We start from the raw sequence: 6,000 nt of genomic DNA, 5'->3' as shown, positions 1-6,000 counted from the left end.
ATTTAAAGAACAAATAAAAAAACTAATTTGAAAGCTTCAAAATGCAAAGATGAATTTAAAAACAAAGATTTAAAATATGGTAAAAACTAATAATGCAATATGGAAATCAGGGGTTGCCAGGAAGTTAAAAGTGGTGTTTTGCTGTGAAAAAAAATTAATGTTCATTTTTTTTTTCTTTTAAACTCATTCGTTCCATGAGCGAAGACTTGCACTTTAAATACAAAGACAAGCGACAGCACAGATGTGAACATTATTATTTATTTATTCTATCATGATGCGCAAAATGTACAAGTATTTTTTTATTCCAAGGTATAAAATTATTTCTCTTAAATAAGCAAGTTCTCATTAATAAGTATGTAAATGCATTATTCATTACAAACCCTGAAAAATAAGGAATCCCTTATAACTGTCAGAGACCGAAAAAAAAAGTTAGCAATACAAATCCAGCAGATTGCAACCTGATTCAGTTTTTCAGAAGTATTGCTCATTGATTTAATGTAGAAAAAAATGTTTCAAATGTTTTTTTGTTTTTGCACACAAAATAAGCATTATTCTGACTCATATAGATATGTACACAAAAATATATGCTCTAGAATTAAAAAAAAAAAAAAAAAAAAGGGATGGGGGAGGTAAAGAAAAGCCCTTGGTTGAAGCTGTTTGTCCGTGAGTGTGTAAAGTGTGCTTAGGTCTGCGGGGACAGGTCCGAGTGCAGACTGATGACATCATCTCTGAGGGGAGGGGTCAGAAGGGGGTGCTGCCTGAATTCAGTGCGTTCTGTGGAGGGAAAAAAAAAAAAGAGGTAGAAGTGAGATCACCTCTGAAAACTGCTGAGAATCCTGGATCTTGATATTAAAGGTTTCAGGGACGTTAATTTCACAACCAGGGGATTAAAGAGGAGAATAAAGATAGCATTAAATATTATGGATATTACAGAAAACTGAAAATTCCAGTGAAACCAGGGACTGAATTAAATCAGCAGGCATGCAAGACGTGTATATTCTGCAGTAAATGGACAACGGTCTAAAAATGGGATTGAGGGAAAAAAGAAAGAAAAAAAAGACAAAATTACATATTAAAAAAAAAAAACATACATGGCTATAATCAAACACTGTCTACTTCCATTTTTAAGGGGGAAAAAGTCATTTTATCCTTTTAGAATCCTAATAAAGTCAATTCAGGAGCAACATTAAAATACAGACTTTTGCAAGAGACATTAAAACACTCCGGTTCCACATACTAGAAGCCTTTCGCTCGCACACAGACCCTTACAACACCAAAGTCATGAAGCACTGCAGCTAAGTGATGCGGCATTAAAATTTAACCACATCTGGATCCGTAGCTGCAGTATCTTTGGAAGTTCTCAGTAGCTCCGAGGGGTTACATCACGCTCCGGAGACGTGCACGGATGGATAAAAATAGCGTAGGACCTTTCGAGCGAGGTCGATGCGCCAGAGGGCTTTGGATGAGGCGCATTGTTGAGGAAAAGTTGCATTCATATGGGAGTTGGGCTTTTTAAAATTTTTTATTTTTTTAAATCCCCTTAGGATCAGGAGTAATCGATAAGAGGGTTGCATGAAGCTCGGGGAAACGTGAAAGAGAGCAAGAGAAGGTGATGGGGAGGCACGGAGACGGTGATGGAGTGCAGTGTGTGTGTGTGTGTGTGTTTCTGAAGGGCACGAGCTCACCCAAAAATGCTACAAAGAGATTTCGAAACACACTTCAACGCCGACTGCTGGTGGAATTCTAAGCCAGATTTTTTTCCCCCCTAATATGAATGATTTATTTAGTGCTTTTGATTAATTAGTGATTCCAATCACGGCTCATTTCGTGGTGAAAATTACACACTGGTTGACTCCGCCACATTACTGCATTAGCACTTTTTCTCAGCCATTTTTTGCCCCTATGCCAATAACCCAGCCTGAAAAATAAAAAAAATGTTACAATCAATCTAAGATTGGCAAATGTGTAATTTGCATCACCATTAACAGATGCTTTTTACTTAGGATGAGATTATGGGTGGAAAAAAAAAAACTTGTAATTAACACTAACCGCCCTACAACTTAAGAGTTTGCCTGCAGCGCAAGCATTAATTATCTACACTTATCGGAAAAGCGCCGCTGTGACAGAAAGAGAGAGAGCGAGAGAGAGCAGAAAAGAAAAGGGATGCCGGGACACAGTTCGTGAATCAAATATTAACAAATGTGATTAAAAGCTCAGGCCGGAGAAAGAGGGTCGCTGAAGTCGAGGCGGTATCTCAAGCATGCAGTAAATGCGGATTTGTCTGTTTAAGAAGCGTTGAGAGATCAGTGTTGCGGTTTAGCTTCTAGGTCTAAGCCACAGCCTGGTCTAAAAAGAAAAAATTATAATAATAATAATAATAATAATAATAATAATAATACATGCATCTGAAAGATCTGGAGCTGAGAAACAGGAAAAGAAGTTAAATAAAGAGAAAAACTGAGAATGAAATGCTAGCTAGTTTAGAGGATTTTTTTGCCATTTTTCGTATTACTATATCTTAATAAATAAATAAATATATATATATATATATATATATATATATATATATATATATATATATATATATAGGGGTCAGGATTGTGCAATATGAAAAGACATAAGTTTTTATAGGCAAAATATGATGAAATGTATTAAGCCCCGGGGTTAACAGTAAGTGTCTGCGTCGTGGGTCGTCTCTAGGTTCTAGCTGCTGGCTAAAGCAAGTAACCGTAGCCTGAAGGTATGTAATTTCCTAAATGACATTAAACCACCCTTTGTTTTTGTTTTGTTTTTTACACAGAAAATAAGGGGGGGGTGATAATACGGAGATGTAAAAAGGTTCTCTCTCTTTTTTTTCCATGAAATGAGATGAGAGAGAGTTTATCTGGGTCAATGTAAAAAGCATCACTGCTGGGAAATTTCTAAAATACTCTATAAATTAGTTTTTAATTTTAGTTTTTATTATTATTATGATTATTATTTCTGTGCAAATTCAATTAAACTATTAGAACTATTGTTTATCTTTTATACTTCTTGTCCTTTACCAACAAATCCCTCTTTCCGCATTGTGATCTAGTCCAGTCTACGATTGGTTAGATCTTCACTGAGCATAAAATGTGAGACAATCCTAAAGCAAGAAGGCGGGACTTAAACTGTAATATTACCATATCATAATCATTTGCTCTGTATTAAATCTCAGGGTTTGTATTAATTTTAGATAATGTTATACAGGACTGCTTGACTCACTACAGGCAACACCAATAAGCTTACCCTGTATGTTTTTGGACTGTGGGAGGAAACCATAGTACCCAGAGGAAACCCACCCGGCACGAGAGAACACGCAAACTCCATGCACACAGACTCTAAGGCAGGAATCGAATCTCCCTGGAGGTGCAAGGCGACAGCACTAACCACTAAGCCACTGTGCTGCTTTGATTTGAACACACCACGTAATAGAAATAACAATAACAACAGTTTTCCTGCTTCTTGCCCTTAAAAGCGGTACCTGCATCATTAATTCACATTTGCACACGGTGTATCGATCCCAAACCCGCAAATTTAATAAAGCATCTCTCAGGGGTCACGCCTGGTTCTGAGATTTACACGCCGGCCATTTCCTGGAGCTCGGAGCAACGAGCCGTTCCTCAGATCACATAAGTATTTTATTCCAGTCCCTCGTCATATGGGACAACCCCCCCTACCCAAACAATTAAATAAATAAATAAAAGGCTACAGGTTGTGAAACATTAGGCACTTAATGATCAATACAAACCGGGATAAGAATAATTTAATGCCAGATCCGCAGAGACAAAGAAGGAGACAGAAAAGGGAGTCGTGTGTTTTTTTTGGGTTTTTTTTGGTTTTAGCGCAGCTATTAGGATCATTCCTCTCCTTTTTTTATTTTTAAATAATTTCATGATGTCAAATTAGTGTTAATGGTTCGTTCATATTTAATAGCGCACATCGTCCTAATAATTAGGGTATTTTGCATATTATACACACTGTAAGGGGAGAAGATGAGGACGACGACCCCCTGATGTGCGCCTTAGAGCGATAAACGCTCTCCTCATGCATTTCTGGTTTTGATCACTTTGAGTACGACGGTCTAAGAGCTGTAGCTTAATTAGGAGTTTTCCGGCAATAAAACATCCATATTGCACTGATTATGAGAATATCTGTTTTTTGCCCCTGATCAGTTGGGCAAACACTGGCACCAGGATGGGTCCTTGCTAATACAGAGAGACGGAAAAAACAAAAACCCACCGCAGCTCCATTTTGAGCTAATTGCAACTCAGCCTTTTTATCTATTATATTATTATACACGAGGATAATCAAATCTACCCCCTATTTATGGATATTAGCGTAACCCTGGGCTGGAGGGGGGGGAGAGAAAGAAAAAGAGAGAGCGGAGGCAGAGCGGCTTCTGCGAGGCGTAGATAGACAGTTACTGTCGTCCGTCCTGACGGCATTCGTAATCCCGCCCCGCTGTGATTAGCCTTGACGCCAGATTAGAAATGCGAATCGGATAATTACTGTCCTCTTCACTATCTTTGCAGTTTGCTGTGCAATTTTCCTCTTTTCTCCCTCTCCCCTAAATGTCATTACAGCAGCTGGGCTAGCGGGATGGTGTGCTCTGGAAAGGCTTATACGCGGAAAGGGAACGTGCCATGCTTTGGATTTGTCATGGCGTGAATGGGGTTAAAAAAAATAAAAAAAAAAAATCATTCTGCCAGTAGAAGAAGAACCGTGCCAAGGGCCTGGTCTGGTCCTACGTGTGCTTGTATCCAGTAAATTCAGCTGAGGCACAGGCCTGTAGCTACATCGTAAAACCTGACTCGAGGAGAGTTGTCTTAATGACGATCTAGAAATCATTAAGCGTGACGAGTCATTTATGTTTGCGTCAGTTAGCGCCAGTGAAGGAAGTGTGGCCTCTGAGTCAGACATGTGGAGGAAGAGTGGCCTCTTTTATACTAGTGAAGGAGGCGTGGCCTCTGAATGATTCGGTCTTTGCGAGAGAGGCGTGGCCTCTGGATAAATCAGTGCAGTGAAATAGGTGGTTTCTGTATATTCAGGTCAGGAAAGGAGGCGTGGCCCCTGGATGAGTCTGTCTAGTAAAGGAGGCGTGGCCCCTGGATGAGTCTGTCTAGTAAAGGAGGCGTGGCCACTGGATGAGTAAGTACCGGGAATAAGACATGGCCTCTGGATGATTCAGTGCAGGAAAGGAGGTGTGGGCTCTAGATGATTCAATGCAGGGAAGGAGGCGTGGCCTCTGGATGATTCAGTGCAGGGAAGGAGGCGTGGCCTCTGGATGATTCAGTGCAGGGAAGGAGGCGTGGCCTCTGGATGATTCAGTGCAGGGAAGGAGGCGTGGCCTCTGGATGATTCAATCCAGTACATAACGCATCTTGTGCTTCAAAGCTTTCACCATTTTAATGAAACATTTTGCACAATACTGAAATGGCTGTTTTACACAAGTTGTTCATATAATCGTGTAATTTTTTTAGACACATATATAGTCTGAGTTGAGTTTTAAAAATGAATAAATAAACCCCCACAGTTCCTAGAAGCAATAAAAGATAGACTAAGGTTCAATAAAGCAAACTGAACACCAACATTTAAGAGCAATGTAGTGATAGGATTAATACTTGTTCTCTGCAATTTGTTTTCAAAATAAAGATTTGTGACTGCAACCTGCTATCTGCACTCAGCCCTAAAGAGGGCGCAGTTGACTCCACGAGGGGTAAAACCTGAATAAACAAATGATCTCCTGCTGACAGCACAGCACACTGTCGCGGTGTGTATGGGCGCTGGCTGTAAGCAATAAACAGCTCGGATAGACATTAACCAACACTCGTGTTAAAAACACGCCCTCTCGGAAATAACAGATCCAGGACGGTGGAAATGATTCCTCGGGGGTTGGGGAGGTTTCAGTCAGCGTGGAATCAGACGACAGACGCTCCACATCAGCATTCAAAAGGAACCAGAGGGCCTTTTTTCAAT

General features: G+C 39.9%; 1 protein-coding gene across 1 annotated transcript in view; it reads right to left on the bottom strand.

Annotated features, from left to right (window-relative positions):
- Positions 1-242: 242 nt before the first annotated feature.
- The window catches only part of mbd2 (methyl-CpG binding domain protein 2), a 31,615-nt gene continuing 25,857 nt past the window's right edge, over positions 243-6,000 (bottom strand). The window contains exon 7 of the mRNA XM_053485422.1: positions 243-774. The gene's annotated coding sequence lies outside the window, so the exon portion shown is untranslated. The remainder of the gene's footprint in view (positions 775-6,000) is intronic.

The sequence above is a fragment of the Clarias gariepinus genome, chromosome 24 (assembly GCF_024256425.1).
Source record: "Clarias gariepinus isolate MV-2021 ecotype Netherlands chromosome 24, CGAR_prim_01v2, whole genome shotgun sequence".
Taxonomy (NCBI): Eukaryota; Metazoa; Chordata; class Actinopteri; order Siluriformes; family Clariidae; genus Clarias; species Clarias gariepinus.
This window is presented reverse-complemented; position numbering and strand designations above follow the sequence as displayed.